The sequence below is a fragment of the Lactuca saligna genome, chromosome 8 (assembly GCF_052625555.1).
Source record: "Lactuca saligna cultivar CGN05327 chromosome 8, ASM5262555v1, whole genome shotgun sequence".
NCBI lineage: Eukaryota > Viridiplantae > Streptophyta > Magnoliopsida > Asterales > Asteraceae > Lactuca > Lactuca saligna.
The window spans coordinates 156,768,107-156,786,860 of record NC_136424.1 but is presented as its reverse complement, the minus strand read 5'-3'; the positions used below and the strand labels follow the sequence as shown (position 1 = coordinate 156,786,860).

Genomic DNA, 18,754 nt, shown 5'->3' with positions numbered 1-18,754 from the left:
AAGTGGTCCATGTGGAAGTACACTATGTATAGGGCCATTTGTAGTTAATAGTCAGTGGGTGTTTTTATAATGGAAAAATGGGACCTTTAAACCCATTATAGAACCATATCCGGGACCATATAACACATTCACATGTATGCACACTATTCCAAATTTTTCCATGCAAAAATATTCACAGCCATATGTCATGAGTTTACTTAAAAAGGCAACATACTTTCATAAGTTACCAAAATATCATTTCATGTCAACAGTTTACTTAAAAAAGCAACATACATTCATTAGTGACCAAAATACCCTTTTATGTTATGATTTTACTTAAAAAGGCAACATACTTTCTTAAGTGACCAAAATACCCTTTTATGTCATGAGTTAACTTAAAAAAGCAACACGCATTCATAAATTACCAAAATACCCTTTTATGCCATGGGTTAAGTTAAAAAAAAGCAACATGCATTCATAAATGACCAAAATACCTTGATCACATCACATGTATTTAACAAATACAATTACCTTAGATTCAAACAACAATCCATATATACACATTAAATCCAAATAACCATCATCCTAATACATATACTTTAAATCCAAATTACCATCATCCTAAGACACATACTTTAAATCCAAATAAGACAAAGACAAGTTCCACACTAATCAATTAGAAGAGTTTTTCCCTTAGAATTTCCTGGATCATCAACACCACCAATTCTTTTGCCTAATTTCAGCTTCAAGATTCTCTCTGAATTTCTTCTCCTTATCTTTTTCAAAATATATAACATCTTGTTTATTAAAATGTAATTTTTGGATTTATTTGTAAAGAATTTTGAAGTTTGAGGGTTGTTTGGTAAATTATGGATTTAATTTGAAAATGAATTTAGAAGTTGGGGTGTGTTTGGTATCATATGGACTTAATATGAAAGTATTTTGGATGGTTGGGGCTAAACGGGTAAATTATGTACCTAAGTGGAAAAGGATTTGTCATGAAGGGGTTATATGGTAACTTCTGGGACTTAAATTGTTATGAATCTTGGATGTTGGGGGCTACTTTGTAAATTGTAGCTTAAATTGAAAAAGATATCATGGGGAGGGACTAAATGTGTTAAGTGTGTATAAGTTTTGAATGGGGTGGGACTTAAAACCCGTCACCTTCCCTTGTTGCCTAACCCTAACCTTAACTATTCATGGCCGTCACGTTATCCCTCCATCTCTTCAACCACTGTCATTCGTGAATCTATAGTCGCACCACCCTTCCTTCTCATTTTCGATCAATCAAGACCGCTAAGCACTACTATTCTAGGCCAATGCATTTGTCGTCGAAGTGAGCTGTCATTCAGCACCGCTATTTCTCACGCTACCGGAGACGACAAGGTTAGCAAACGAGCTTCCTTCCGCTGTCGTTCCGCTGCCAACGAAGCTGTGAACTGCAAGGACCGTTGTATTCTTCTTCTTCTTCTTCTTCTTATTCTTCTTCTTGTGCTTTTGCGTTGTCACCGGTCTGCTGCCACTGCTTGTGCAATTCAGTGTTGCTTTGGTCATCGTTTTCCACCCCAAGAGGCGGTCGTGTTCGTGTTTCACGTGGGTATGGGTGTTTCTGCTCGTGTTTGGATGCGTATTTCAGATTATATTGGCGTGTGTGTGTGCTTGGTCGACTAGAAGTGGAAGAGAACCACCATGGTCGCCAACCATGGTGGCTTCTGCTATTGTTTCCTTCTCTGCTACCACTAGCCACCGTGTGGTGGTGGCTATGTGTGTGGAATGGTGTTTATTGTGTGTGTATTATGGATATCATGTTGTATAATTGTAACGCCTGTAGATTCGGGCTAGTCAATTTAGAGACGATATGCGTCAAAAATGAATTTTTGATGAAAGATTATTTAGAATGAATAATCTTAACTAAGTTATAGTATATGTTACAAGGTTTCCGTACATATAAAGAACGCCGAAATCCGAGTTATAACGAAGAAGTTATGACCTATCGAAGTTTCGCGACAGAACTGGCACGACACAGCGCGACGTAAAAAGTGAATTTATGTTAGAGCGATATCTAGCCTTAGCAATCTAAATGAAAGTCGTAGAATACGTTAAACCATGAGCGTGCATAAAAAGAACGCCCAAATCTGACTTCGTATGAGGAAGTTATGATTTTTCGAAGTTTCGACTTAGCAGTATACAGCCCGAATGCTCGATTTGAGACCGAGCGGTTTTTAGCCGAAACAATCTAAATGAGAATTGAATATCTCATTAATTGTAGTAAAACGATAAAAAGATAGGCGAAAACGAACGTCGGATGAAGAAGTTACGATTTTATAACAGAGTTTTCCTGTCCCGGCCTACTAAAAATAAATAATAAAAATAAAGTCAAAATTAGCCGACGGAGTCTAAACGAAAGTTGTAGATCGTAGTCTCACCTTCACGTGGATATAAAGAACGTCGAAAACGGAGCTCGTATGCGAAAGTTACGCAATTTAGAAGTTCGACGAGTCAATTACGCCAACGTAATTTGAGTACGCCCAACGTACTCAGTCGGATGCAACTTGTCTGACCAATACTCGAGTGCCACCAATTGACGCATGCAGTGACGTCAAAGTACGCCCAGCGTACTGAGTACGCCCAACGTAATTAGAAATTACGCCCAACGTAATCCCAGACCCAGCGTAAGGGGTGAAATAGACCTAATACAGGTTGAAAGATATCGAAGGGGATGAAATAGACCCAATACCGGTTGAAAGATACCAAAAGGGGTGAAAATAGACCCAATACTGGTTGAAAGATACCGAAAGGGGTGAAATAGACCCAATATGTTTTTACCTGTTATGTATGTATGGTATGTGGTATTTTGGGGAAGCTCAATAAACTTTGTGCTTATAGTTTTCGGTTTATGTTTCAGGTACTTCCAGCTCAAAAGGGAAGGGTCTGGCTTGATCACACCGTATCTGCCCATGTTTTCCGCATTTACGTGATTTTGAGATTTATACTTTGATATTTGGTTGTTTTGACATGTTTCTGGATATTTTGAAATGAATTTAAAATGAATTTTTTATCTGAAATTTTGGGATGTTACATGTTCCCTTGTGACCATATAGAAGTAAGATCTTGTTGTATTCAAATTAGATGCGTTTTTCTTCGACAAAGACAATGATGTAGGCAATGGGTTTTTGCCACCGTTTTCCAAGGCTTCTTCTTTCTCCTTTTTTGTTTTCATGTTATTCACGATGATTTTGACGATACTAATCATTGGGGTTGCTCCGATTCCTAACCCTCCTAGCAACACAATGTCATATGTTCTGTCAATTAGGAATTTCAGGAAACTGTCAAGATCAATTTAATACATCAAATGTCGTCGATTTTGGTGTTTTAAGAATAGACGACAACAAAAAAGTGCTTACTGTTGGTTGTTTTTGAAATCCACTCTTAGCAGTCCGTTTTTTCCATTAGCAGGTGACCGACATACCCATGAGAAGATGGTTTTTAGTTGTCTGGTCCAATCGTCGAGTGTTCGGATATGCACACACTTAGGTAGTCATCTCCAGGTGCAAAAGTTATGGAGAAGAAAAGGGTGGGGTTGTTTTTAACCGGTGAGAGAATGAGATAAGGATTTGTCATCAATTGAAAAATTATAATGTTAAATGAGCTGGCTAGGAAGTTACGGCTGAACCCTTCATTTTATCAAAAAGGACCAAATAGATCCGAAAAAAAAAAGTTTGTTTCCTTAAAATGCACAAAAAGAACTTTAGGAACTGAAAATATAAAATCGAAATACATAATAAGGCCGTTGCGTCATTTTCCCTTTTTACATTTAAACAAAAACCATATATATATATATATATATATATATATATATATATATATATATATATATATATATATATATATATATATATATATATATATATATATATATATATATATATATATATATATACTTAGATGTGTGTTCGCAAAGCGGTGGATATACAAGTATTTTACATTTTCTAGGATATACAAATATTGGTTTTCACGTGTCACTATAATCAAGTTGATTATGAATATCATTTTTATAAACAAAATCATTTCTTTGGTTTGCCAAACGGCATGCTACACAATAAGATAATATAGTAAAAGAAATTCATTTAAGAATTATAGCTGTTTACGTAAGTCAAAGTTAATTATGAATATCATTTAAGGCCGTCGGGTATGTGCCCGTGAAGAGCTGCCCCATCTATGCTGTTAAGGGCTATGGCGTGGCCTCTTGTTGCAACGATCACGAATGGTATATATATATATATACTAGAAAGTTTGAGGCCCGTGCATAGCACGGCCCAAGTTTAGTGTTATGTGTAGCATTGAAAAACCATTAGAAAACATTTAGAAACATTAGTAAAAAAATCATTGATTAGATTAAAGATGAAATGGTTATTATAAAAAATTATTGATTAGAATTGTAACGTTTCAAGGGTCTCTAATGAAATGGTTATTATATACGAGATGTATGGGTTATTATATAAGAGATGCATGGGGTGATCTAAAGTGATGTAAACTATTATACATTTATTAACGTAATGGAATTTACAATATGCACCATGTTTAGAAGCAACATTAATTAATAAGAGTTGATATAATAATATATATACAAACTTAAAATATAATAATATATCATTTGGAGTCAATTACATATGCATAACTTCTTACGAAATTGATGAATATAATATCTAATGGAAGTAGCGGTATCAAACATAATATAGTATAGAATTTTTATTTAAATTTGATAGATATTAATATCTATTTCATTTTTTTTGTTGGTCTTGATGTGCCAGCGGTCGAAGTTTCTGTTAGTTTTGCTTTCCCACTGTCTGTTTGGTTTCGCTTTTGTGTTTGTTTTGGAGAATGTTGTTTTGTTGTTGATAAAGTTTCATCTTTATTTGATAGTTGGAGTTGTTGTTTGTTTTCGTTTTGATGTTAGGGAGCCTATGTGCCTTCACAACGACGAATCTTGTAGTCTGGTTTTCTTGATTTTATGTTTGATATGATCGTACATATGCCAGAAGTGGTAATGATGCAATTGATGTTGCAATTATATTTTGTACAGTTTGTTCCTAGTTTGTAGAATGATAACATAATTAATCAATTGTTAAATTAGAATTGTAATATTAAAATAATAGGCTTACATTTTCTCCTGCATCTTTGATTTCATTGTAGTCGACTTTCATGAACTTTTCAATTTCTGGCGTTGAAATCATTGTTGCAATTGAGCCGGTACCATCATCGATTTCAACTATTGCCCTAGACCTTCACATTGAATTATCATTTAGTATTAAAAATATTTTTTAATTAATTGAATGATGGAATACTCTTACATGAGTTGCACTTTAAATTGTTTTTTGCAGGTAGAGCATGTGATGATCCACTTTACATCAGCCACAACTGGTTTTAAACAGTTGGCACATGCTGTTTGTGTGAAACTTCTATCATGACGAGGCAACAATAGAGTTCCTTTTATCCATGTTGGTTTACCATGTTTTAAGTGAAAATTTTATATAGATAACGATAGTATAGAATATTGTGTAAAAGGTCATGAAAAGATATTGTTATTACTAACATTTTTCATTCTTGTAATTGCTTTGCCTATTGGAAGTATGTCTCTCTCTTGGGGAGGGGGCAACATAATATCGGTATCCTTATATGTTTGTTTTTGAAGTAGTTCTTTAATTCCTGTTCTGCTATTTGTATACCTGACAAATACAAATAGAATTAATTAAATTGAATTTTGGTTAATGGGTTTGTGGATCATACCAATTTTTTAGCTGTAAATCATCTGTCGCTGGTGGATTTATAAGAATTGCAGAGCTACTACTTGTTGAGAGAGATTGTCCTGTGTGATTATAAGACATAAGATTAAAAATGATTTAAAAAAATTGTGTGTGTATATATATATATATATATATATATATATATATATATATATATATATATTGTGTTCTAAGCAACATTATCTTACCGTAGAAAGTTGTCACCTTTACTCTCAGTGCGAATATCATTGGCCCGGATTCCACTATTTGGTCTAAGGTATTGCCTTCATTTTCATTGATGTAATTCCATAATGTTAATATTAAAAGTTTTTCCTGAAAATTAAAAGGTAGGAATAATATGATTAATAATTTTTTAATTTAAATAAAAAAAATCTCATACTCTATGTTATTGGGCAATTGTCCACATACTCTTCGTTAACAATGATTACATCTCTTTTTGAAGATGGCTCTTGGCCTTGTTTCATCTTTTGACTTGGAAAACATTTTATTACAATACCCCTCACATCTGCAATTTGAACATCAATTAGTAAAGGACATAATAAAAATGAGTGATTAGTATAGAATAAGTAATTTTTGCGTACTTATATCTCTTTCCTCATCTGCATATTTGTGCAGGTCACTAAAGGGAGTAAAGGTGAAATTGCATGTGAGTGTTGTTGAGGTTTCATCTTGAAAAGGTTCAATGAGTGTCAGTTTGCTTAGTGTCCATGAATATTCATATGAATCAAGTTGAAAACGTGGTTCAGTGTATATCAAATTAGCATTTGATATTTGATAGCGCTTGTAGGGTTCGAATGTATTTTCATAAAAGTCAAGGTCATTGCTCCAGATTAATGCTTGCACCCTTGTTCCCTGTTTTGCAATGTGATTAGATTAATTCAAATGTTGTGAGATACGCAAGGATGTATTGTATACCTGTGTGTCAGCAAACATGAGCCTTCTAAATTTTTTCTTTTCCTTAGTTGTATGTGTCCACATTCCAAAACTTGAATCAAGACAGTCCAATTTTTCTTCATATTTGGAATTATGTCATGAATGTTGTATTGGTCTCTCGACATTGGTTGTTTCCTGCGTACTATGCTGTGAAAATAGTCACTTTATGTTGAAAAATTCTGTATGAGTTTCTTATATTCAAATAATTGTATGTTATATTAAATTATAATACATTTGTATTTCAGCCAAAACGTATGTGAAATTTTGCTGAATTGGTGTTGTAAAATGTTTGCCAATAGATGGAATGCATTGAAGATTTATAGCGAAACTTAACAGTGTCTTCCAAAAAGTAAATTTTGTGTATGTGAGGATGCAAAAATGGAAAGGACATTAAACATACCTGTTAGTGAAGAGAAGTGCGAAGAGGATTTTTGAACTCCAACTGGGTTTCACAGTATATGCAAGTTAAAAATAAGATATCTTAATAATTTTTTAATCTTATCAATGAAAATCGCAAACATTAGAATTATGTCTTTTCCAAAAAAAAACCCTTAATTTGAATTTTTTTCAGTAACATGCAAATTGTAAGATTTGTAATTTAATGGAAACCCAAAATCATTTGTTGTTGTGCAGGCTTTGAATTGTTCTTACTTTAATAGGAAATTAAACCATTTCCTCAGGTACTATTAGGAAGTTAAAATTGGTAAGTGGTCGTTCACATTGGAAGGCTTTCATATCAGATAGGATTGTCATGAAAGAACCATATTTCAGATATTTTTAACACTATTTGAGGGAAAATGAAGGGAAATTAATGTATTGCCAGTGCAAATTGTGTGATAGTCTCTCTCAAGGAATCACATTGAAGCCCTAAATTGTATGGTTATATTTGTTGAACATTGTTCATATTAAAATAATGCATCTGAATGTGGAGTTCGTACCACGAAGAAAGAAGATGAAGAGCAGATAGATGCATAATATGAATCTGTCATGGAATGAAGAAATACAATTAATACAGGACAATCCTTACCCGATTACTTTGTACACACCGTTGACGTAATTTTCCGTAGGGCTTACAGATAGGAAGAGGAATAGAAGGGAAGGATACTCCCATGTACGATGTTTGTATGTGCTATATCCGCGATTCTGACATTAGGCAACTTCAAGTTAGAAGAAGTTTTAATAACCGATTAGCAGTTAAAATTGTCGTTAGCGGTTGAAAGTTGTCGATGTGTAGTAAGAGTTAACGGTGATTGCGGCCGCTTGTATATAGTTGTATATAGCGATATGTAATGGACGGAGAATGGGTGTGGTTAACGGCGAAGTTCTTTAGGGCCGGTTATTAAATATTTAGGGTATATGACATTCCTTTGGGCTAGGCCATTTATATTGATCTTTTATGATTAATATCAAAATGTATTTTGCGGATAATTAGCCTGATCTAAAACCTTCAAATATATATTTGTTTTGTTATATGATAAAATTTTAAATATATTAAACAGTAAAATAAGTTTAGATGGGTGCCATTTTATCATTTAAACACTAAATTGTATTTGATGTATTTTATATTTAACTTAAAAATGGCATCATGAAGATAATCAAAATTCGGGTAATTATGATCGTTAGTAATTTCCTTTACAGTTGAGTTAATTTGAAAATTAACTATTTAGGCCTCAAATGACCAATCGATGGAAAATGATCTGATTCACCATATACATATAAATAAAATTGAAATAAAGTCATAACTAAAACTGTTACAGTACAATTAATGGTTGCAGAGTTTATGTAATAAAACAATTGTAGATGTTGCATGTTGTCTTCTTGGCATGATTAATTGAACTTTTCCCTTTCCTTTTGTACTGTCATATGAGGCAGTAAAGTCATTCTGCATGAAGGTATTTTGCATCAGGATTAAGAAGTTCTTTAGCAAAATTAACAAATGTGGATATCATTCATTTTAAAATAGAGTGCAAATACGAAAATAAACACTATAATTAAGATAATATATATTTTTGTAGGTAATGGAGTCATACCGATATAATTAATGAGAGAGATGGATCACTATATAGCTAATTATATTCTATAATAAAAATTAATTGCTTCAATCGAAAATAATGATTTATTTGGATAGTTCATTGACATATCATTTAAATCAAGTAATAATAAATGAAAAAGAATGAAAATTGGAATGTAATCTAGAAATCAAAGTGCACTTACCCGATCATTGAATAGTGAATTCCTTTGTAATCCAAAATCTTTATTTTGGTTTTGTAGTTGTTTTCCTGTTGGAAATATTCATGGTAAACATTTATATAAAAAAAGCATGTAATCTGTCAAGCAACCATCATATTGCAAATCACTTACATTGAGTGTTGTAATTTGTTGGCAAAGAAAGGAATTACCACCGCTGGAATGCATACCTGATATTCAATTGAATTACTGCATGAAAAATTATCATATAAGGAGATATTTCACCAATGGACTTCAATTCAGTAAAGTGGATAAAAATTCAAAAATGAAATGTCCTACTATCTTATATAATAAATGTGCAACAATGTGTGTGAATTTAGTATTTGTTTTCATCATTCCAGATATTAAGACTTATAGTAATACATACCTCTAGTTGTGTTTTGAACATTGTAATACTTCTTGATATACGATATTTTTTGTGTTATGTATTTCTTGATTTTTGTGAGATTCTTTGATAACAGCTTTAACATTTTCAATACTTCTAGCACGAGAGAGGGCAACATACAATTATCCATGTGAAAAAATAGGTTCCTTAAGGTATATGCCCACTCTGTCTAGTGTTGGGCCTTGTGCTTTATTAATAGTCATTGCAAAACAAACCTTGATTGGAAATTGTGTTCTTTTGAATGGCATTGTGTATTCTTCACCTGTAGGTGGTTGTAAAGGTATTCTATGTATAAATACCTCTTTTCCAGCAAAATCACTGAATGCTATTTGTGCTCGAATAACATTTCTTTCAAATTCCTTGCAAAAAAGTCTTGTACCATTACATAATCTTTCTTCTGGATGTATGTTTCTTAATAATATAATAGGTGCATCTACCTTTAAAATCAGTTTATGTGGGGGCATACCATGTGGAGTTAAAGAATGTAGAAGATCCTCATAATGAGCTTGGTCATTTGGATCAAGTGTTTCATCAAAACTAATATACTCTTTCTCTTCTCCTTGGAATTTGTTTATTAAGATACCATTTAGCTTATCAACAAAAGTATTTTTAGTTGTCAAAATAGCTCGATTGAAGGTGAAGGATGCAAGGTTATCTTTAGAATTTTCAAATATATGTAGGTAAACATATTTAATTAGAACATTTAACCCTTGTGATTCATCATTATCTGCTATGACAATTTGTGATGGAAGAGTAACAACATCATCATCTTGTAAATTTTCTCTACCTTCACCTAATCTTAGAAGAAATTCAGTAAAAACTGGATCTAATAATGCCCTCATGTTTTCATCTAGTTGTAGTACACATAGTGATGGCCATATATGTGAGTTAGTTATACAAGCAGCAATTGTATCATGTTTGCTTCCATTTCGAACAACTGGCAATGTTTGCCTAAAATCACAACCAAGTACAACTACTTTCCCTCCGAATATTTGAGTTGATTCCATAAGATCCTGTAAAAGGTCATCTAGGGCTTCTATTGCTTGTCTTTTTGCCATTGGAGCTTCATCCCAAATAATTATCGCACAAGTCTTAATCAATATACCCAATGAACTTTGTTTACTAATCCGACAATTTGACCTATCTATCAAATCTAATGGAATCTTAAATCTAGAATGTGCTGTCCTTCCTCCTGGTAGTAACGAGGCAGCTATACCTGATGTTGCAGTTGCTAAAGCTATTTGTCCCTTTAATCGGATGTAAGCTAATAATGCTTTATCTAGGAAAGTTTTCCCTGTGTACCACCTAGACCATCAATAAAAAAATGCCCCACCATTGTTACTTTCGACTTTTCTAATTATTGTATCAAATGCAAGTTTTTGTTTAGTGTTAAGATTTTGTATTGCTCTTTGATCTTTTTCTGATACAATGATACTTTTTTCAGTAGCTACTTCTCTTGTGTCATCTTCTAAATCAGCATATGATAAATCATTTGGCAATATATCAAAGTCATGAAGTTGTCTCCCATTAGACTGTAGCAATGTATTAATTTGCTGAAATGCACATCGCTTTGCTTCAGTTAGTGAAAGAATACCGTAGTGTACAAAGTCTTCAAGCATGGCATCTTCGAATAATTCCCATAATTTTCTTGGATTGTTAGGATTTGTATACACAAGTAAAGTAGCAAAAAGTCTTCGTGATTCATATGGCATGTGGAAGTTTGATGCCTGTTCCAAACATAATTGTTGGCTGTTATCATCAAGTAGGTATCCATGTAGTAATGCAGATTGTCGAAAGGTGTCAACTCTTTGTCCTTTATAAAGTTTAAGGTCATCGTATGACTTTGGACATCTTTTTTTTGATAATAGTATTCTTAAAAAATATCTTTCAACTTCACTTGGGTGTGCTAACACTATTCGTCCTATTGAATCTTCAATTTGTCTAGGTAACCAGACTTTGTTATCCGGTTTCCATACAAAATGGTTAGGAAACTCAACATATGTTAAATTAAGACTTTGTGCATATCTATCTGTACTATTTTTATGAAAAAATTCGGTTAGCATTGTTTTTCTTTTACATACATTATCTACAATATTAGTTAATCATTCTTTCTTTTTGAATGTTATTGGTTGGTAATTTTCTAAATGTAGAGGCAAATGAATAACCGCTGGTTTGATTTCACCCAATGAAAATCCAAAAAATTCTCCAAGCTGCCTCTAGGGGTGATATCCACCTACCTACTTGAAATTGATCTATTTCATTTATGCTAGATGAGTGATCATCTTGTGCTACTGAAAAGCTTATTTTGTCACATCCCTTGCATATGTATTTATAAATGTATTTGACAGCTTTAATTGTAGAGCATATTTCTATATTTACATGGAAATCAAACTTACAAAGTAAATACGGATTGTAGGGTACAACCCATCTATTATCTAGCTTGGCACCTCGAACAATAACTTTAACTCCATTGTCATGTCTTCGATATGCTGGATATGCATCATTATTTTGTGTTGTTACATCACAAAATGCTTTTGGATAAAAATTCTTACAATATCATTTTTTTTTCATACAAACATTTTTGGGATTAAGATCACCACAGGGACCATGAAGCATATGTTTCACTACCATGCAAAATAGATGAGGATTTGATCTTTCATTTGGTATTTCTGCTGAAACTAATTCATCATATTCTTCAGCATGGTACATCTTATAAGGAGTTCCAAGTATCAACAAAAAATGAGCATGTGGAAGACCTCTTTTTTGAAACTCCACAACATAAGTTTGTGCAACAACCTTTCCAAATATTTCATTTTTGAAAATCTCTTTTTTAAATTGGTCAAGTTTTGCATGGAATACTCTAACAATTAAATCCGCCCTATTTTGTGCTTCCTCATGCTGCATCATGTGTTGTTTGATTTCTGGCCAATTAGGATTACATGTTAAGGTTAAAAAAATGTTTGGCTTACCAAACTTTTGGACTAATGTCATAGCATCAATGTATTTTCGTCTCATGTTCCATGGACCACCAATAAAATTTGCTGGTAAAACCACTCGTTGACCAATTGCTGATGCATTTGTCTCACCACTTGCCATAGCATCTACCACTCCTTGAAGTAACTCTTGTCGTAATTCTTGTTGTTGATTTCTATAAAATGCTAATCTTTGTGTCTCTAATTTTACATAACTATCAACTATATATTGTTGTAATAATCGATCGAAAAGTAATATACAGGATTTATCATTTAAACGTATTTGAAGTTTGTAAGCATAATATTCTATAATAGAGACAGAATTTGAGTTCTCTATAGTTTTGTTCATAACTGCCAAAAAAATATTAATTAGTTTCTTAATACTACATCCTAGAAAAAAAAGTGATGGAACATGTTTACCTGTTTGTTCCATATTTAATAATTCATCAGCATATGTAGCATCAAATGGCGAAATAAGCCTTTCTGCAGAACTTGTTCCTATTTCACTATTAGCTTGTTTATTGGTACTTTTTTTGGGAATGTGTTGATGCCAGCCGAGTTCTCCAAATGGAAACATTAAAGGGTACTGTAAAGGATCATAACAACCATAATAGTACTCAACAGTCCTTTGAAGGTCACTATGTGTTCTAACTTGTATATTTCTACGACCATGTTCTCCGTTCTCTTCCCCTTCAACCCATAGTGCTGCAACTTGTGAAACTTCCAGTTTGTTATATACTCGTTGATCTTGTCGTGGAATAGTCTTAAGAATAATCTTATATTCATTCAAAGATAGAATGTCTCTTAAATTTCTAAAAAACCGTGCATATGGATTATTTTGTAGATAAGTAATACACATTGCAATTATGCCTTTGGATAATCGTGGAGAAGATGTTTGTCGATTTTCTATTTCATTGTTTGTATTGTGAAAATATAATTGAAGCTTTTTTGCACTATTCTTTTTAGGTTGTAGATCGTTCATGAAATGATATACTTGACCTTGCACTCTAAAAGTGTAAATACCCTTATTTCGTCTTGTAAGTTTTTTATCAGCTTTGACACCCAATGAAGTGAATGCGAAATGATTATTATATGTTCTTATATATGTTCTAAATGATTTTGCCTCATCAGAGTTACATGTCAATAAATCTCTCATGATGGGTGGGAGTTCATTACTGGATAATACAATACGACCTTCTGAACAACAAAAATTTGATGTTTCGGAAAAAAAATTCATAGCATGGCAATAGCAACAACACCTTACTTCTGGAAGAACATCGACAGAAAAAATTACTTGTTGTAAGAGATGCTTTCATTTTTTATTGCTTTTTTTTTTGCCTAGATTTGTAGATTTCTCATTTGATGGACCCAAATCTTTAAGTATTCTTTTGTCAAGTCTTTTGCTTTCTTCAGTGATATTTTCATTTAAATTGCATATACTTGTGTGTACAATATCAATTAATTGTTCGTTTGATTTGTTTATTGTAACATTTGTATTGTAGGTCATTTTTAATTTCTTCTTTTTCCATTTTATAATAGCTTCCTTTCTTAATTGTTTCTTATAAGCAGGAGCATTAAGCATATCCAACTTCTCTATTATGTCATGACATTTATCAATTTTTTTTTTCCAATTTATGATAGCTATCCTCCTATATAGTTTCTTATCTAGCTTGGAACAACCACCAATAGTTATTTTTGTGTGATTTGTTGATGGTTGATAATTACCAATCATGGTATTGAAATTTGAGGATAATCGTTTCATAATATTAATTGGTATATCATATAACTATACTGATGGATGTGTTATTCTTATATGAGACTTGTTATTGTCACTTTATTGTTAGTTCTGATGAGGATTATAATATTGTGCAAGAAAAAAAATTGAGATATCTTGTAAGTAATGACTTACATGACACATGTTGGTGTTGTTTTGGTTGGAATCACTCTCCAATGTAAATCTGGTACATTTGAGTAGTTGATGATCTAATCTGGTTCATTATCAATAGGTAGTTCATCAATTTCAATTAATAGATAAATTCCCTACATTGTAGTTGAGACCATATTCTAATTTTTAACATTTATGTGGAAAAATCATCTATTCATCTAATTATAGGAACATTGTACAGTTTTCCCGTTAGCAAATTAGATTAATCAAGGTTCTTACACGAAAAGTCTATTACATTTTTGATAAGATTTTGCATAATAACTATGTAATATGTCAAGCAACCATGATATTGCAAAAACACTTACATTGATTGTTGTAATTTGTTTCACAAGTATGAGGGTGTTGATTTTTATGGTGAATATTAATCTGCCACCAATCATAGACAACATATAAACAACAATAACATATAATTTGAGGTTTAAACATGTATCAATTTCTGCTTTGAACACATACATTAATAAAAAAAAAAATCAACAAGTGAAAGTCCATTACATTTACGATAAGATTTTTAGCCTTCCCAAAAACTTGCTTCAGCAGGAGCAACAATTTGACCAACACTGCCTCCTCTGTCCTCCCTAACACACAAATATGTAGAACTAACTTTGGCTTACTATAGTTGGGTTATTTACTTGAAAATGCATTCAGAGCATAACTGTTGATTGATTGCCTTTGAAGCATATGTTAGTAAAACTATCAATTTTACCCTCAAAGTAAAAAGTAACATAAATTCATAACAGAATGACAATGGGCTGACTCAAATTAAAACAAATCACAAAATCAGTACATGATTTCAATACTTGGTCACACAGGAGATTATGATAATAAGAATTAGGGCAAAAATTGCAATAGAAACCTGGATATTTGCCTGAACGGTGATGTAAAATCCAACTGTTGGGTTTCAACAACATTACATCTTTAGGGATAATTACTAACTGTAAAAATTATGACTTTTTGGGGGACCATGTAATTTAATTGATAACAGAATGAAACAAAATGAAAATTGATGAAGACATTAATCTCCGAGATGCTTCCATTTAAAGGAATTTCAACTGCCCCTTATGCCCTTAATAACGAGAAGAAAAAATCTCTGAACAATCTATTTTCTTATGATGCATTCGGTAATTATAATTAGAAATGAAAAGAAAGATATATTTGGCGGAAAAAACTATTGAAATCAGAACATCGAAAAACAGTGTTTATTTCCTGAACGGAAATCGAGTTACAAGATTGGAGAAACGGGATACGATCGAATAGTTTAAATGGGGGAAGAAAATCCATCGATTGGATTAACGGTAACAAGAAAAAAACCTTGAAAATAAATTAGGGTTCGTGTAAATAACTTACCAGTGAAGAAGACGGTCAAGGCAGTAGAAATGGTTTTGTCGTTCTTCTTTGATTCTGTTTTCACAACATTTGTGGTCAACAAAATGACGAATTTTTTGTTGATCGCATAATCAGAATTTTATATTTTCTGAGAGATGTGTTCGGCTTTTTATAGGAGATGAACCGGTAATTGTGATTAAAGGGATCGAGAATCTATGGGTATGTCGATTTGCAAAAGGAAGATGTTAAATGGGAACGACGGTCGAAAGGGGGATGTAATCGACATTTTGATATGTTGCGTCCATTGGAGAATACGGAATGCAGTAGATAAAGGAAAATGCTTACCTTTTTTCTCGAACAGACGGTCGATTGACTTCAATCTTCTCAGTTAGGGCTTAGCGATTGTAAGAAGAAGACGATTACATACTCTCATAGACGATGATCGTATACGCTTGATTTCACGACGACGAGTTAGGAAATAATTAGGGGTTTCTTGCATATGAGATTAGGTTTCTTAGTCGATGGCGTTGTTCGTATAAATCAGGGTGAGGTCGGGAAAACAGTTAGAGGAGAAAGGGGATCATTGGAGGAGGAAAACAGGATATGCTCGTAAGATGGAAGGGAAATGATGAACAAGATGTTTTAGCATTTGATCAAGCACAATGAAACGTTCGAAGCAACTTCTCCCAAATGGTTGGAATTGAAGGTAAACGATGAATCTTATTTTGTGTCGGTCATAAGGTAAGATACATGGCGTAATTGGAAGTGGGTAATTTTGATTTAGAAGCAAGGAGAATAACAGGGCTTTCGTACCTCTCTTGAATCGAATTTCATGTTAATGGCGCCGTTTAGGAGGTAGATTCTGTGGCGGACAGAAAACCTTGTAAAATTGATTTTAGCGAAAGGAGAACAATAAGGCTTTTATATATAGAAAACCTTGTAAAATTGATTTTAGCGAAAGGAGAACGAAAGGACATCAAATGAGAACACTTAAAAGATTGAGAACGCGAGAACAAGTATATTCATTTGTGATTCCATGTATTCATTTGTGGAGAAACAATAAATTTTTACGCACAATCAACATGAATATGTTTTTTCTCTTCAATTGAAATTAAAAGCGTAAAAATTTATCATTTCTCCACAAATGAATATATGGAATCTCAAATGAATATACTTGTTCCCGCGTTTTCAACTTTTTTGGTGTTCTCATTTGATCCTACTCGTATATATATATATATATATATATATATATATATATATATATATATATATATATATATATATATAATATTAGCTGTTTACCCGCACCAAACGGCGGGTGTAAATAATTTTTTAGAAATTAATTTCCAGAAGCGATTATTTGTTTTGCGCAAATAGTTATTACATCTAAACAATTATTAATAAAAGTCGTGCAACCAAAAACAAAATCATGAAAAAGAAAGAATGAAGAGTTATGATAATTATTTTTCAATGATTAGTTTCTTTTAGAAACATATTGTATATCAGCATACATGCAATGTCATTATATAAGCACAAATCAACTTGGTAACTATATGTAACAGTTTAATAATCGTTTATTATTTGTAATTTTTGGACTTTATTGAGCAACCGAAGTTCAATGCCTATTTCACTAACTTCATTACTTATCTATAAACAATGTCATATAAAGCTGATCACATAAAAAAATACAAATTTATTTAATTATTAGTTAAACAAAATAATCATGAAACTTTATCTTTTTCATATATGGAGCTTGAAGAAAAACATTATTATTTATACTTCATAGTAATTCTATTTATCTTTAAATTGGTTTGTTATATGATTATCAATCAAAAATGACATGACCACGGAAGTATATAAAAGAAATAAAAAACAGATTTAAAACAATTTTGAATTGTTTAATGGTTACAACCATTTAGATTTACCTTTACCTGAAAACAAAGATTCAAACATTTTTGAAAAAATATAATTTTTAAAACAATTTTTTAACGCCGATTTATATATATATAAAACCACAAGAATAATACAAGCGTAAACAATGAACTAAAAAAATCATGATTCGTTTGTATAAGAATCAAATCGGAAAAACAATCTATACTTTATCAAAATTCCATTATCAATTTAATCAATTAATAAACAATCACTTTTGAATTGAACACTACAAGTGATAAAACATGTAATTTGCATTTTTTTTTTTAAATTAAAGTTTGTCTTGAAAAAATCTAATTGCCCATAGTAGTAATGGTTTTGGAGTAAACCACTCATTTATGAATTGCTTGAATTTTCAAGTAAATTACCCAATAAATTTAATTTATACTTGGATATCCCACCGTGAGAAATCAATAAAAATCTTCCATAATATTTGAACAAATATATTCAAATGAAATCCAATAAGTTTAATCAAGGAAACAATAACTTGCCACTCCATAAACAATAAGGTGGAACCAAAAATCACGACTCACATATAAAATTATAACCTTTACGGAAGAAAATTCATACTCATATAGCTAAAATCATAGAACGGGCTAAGCATAAGCTTTAGTTTGTTGATAGACATTTTGACAAAGTAATTATACCATCGATCGAGAGTCAATATTCAATGCATGATGAAATGTATTTGCTAGTAGATTTCCTTATTTGACAGCTACAATCACTTTATTATTGGGTTTAACATATACAAACCAACACTTCAACATCGGGTCCCTTAGTAAAATCAAAAGCATCTTTAATAGTCAATAACTCCAGTTTTTACGGGTAAATATGTCCATAACTACCAATCAACGACAAGTCTCAATAGCAAGTCTCCAAGCATCGAGCATGGATGCAACATCAGAACACAAAGTCGAAATTTCCAAACTGCAAGGGAAATTTAGAAGCATGGGCAAGGAAAAAGCCACCACCCCTCCGTAGATTTAAATAGCAATCTAATTTAATTAGAAAAGAGTTTCTAACTTTTCTATAATAGCAAAACATTCTAGGTTTAAAAATAATTTATCCATCATGCATGAAATTTGTCCAGGCTTAATGTATAAACATGAAAGTAGCAAACAATCTACTTTGAATAATATGAAATTGATTTGTATAGGCCCACTTAATTAAAACTTCTAGTCCTTGTTTGTTTGAGCAAGCATGAAGTATTTCGATTTGTTTAAGTAGACCTATTTGT

The 18,754-nt window shown here is 32.1% G+C and overlaps 1 long non-coding RNA gene across 1 annotated transcript; it reads right to left on the bottom strand.

Annotated features, from left to right (window-relative positions):
* Nucleotides 1–8,417: 8,417 nt before the first annotated feature.
* LOC145008209 (uncharacterized) lies at nt 8,418–16,467 on the bottom strand. The gene is made up of 6 exons (XR_013663298.1): nt 14,758–16,467; nt 14,571–14,631; nt 14,230–14,308; nt 9,078–9,152; nt 8,931–8,995; nt 8,418–8,598 (listed from the first exon to the last, which is right to left on the bottom strand). It is a non-coding gene; the product is annotated as an uncharacterized LOC145008209 (long non-coding RNA).
* Nucleotides 16,468–18,754: the final 2,287 nt, after the last annotated feature.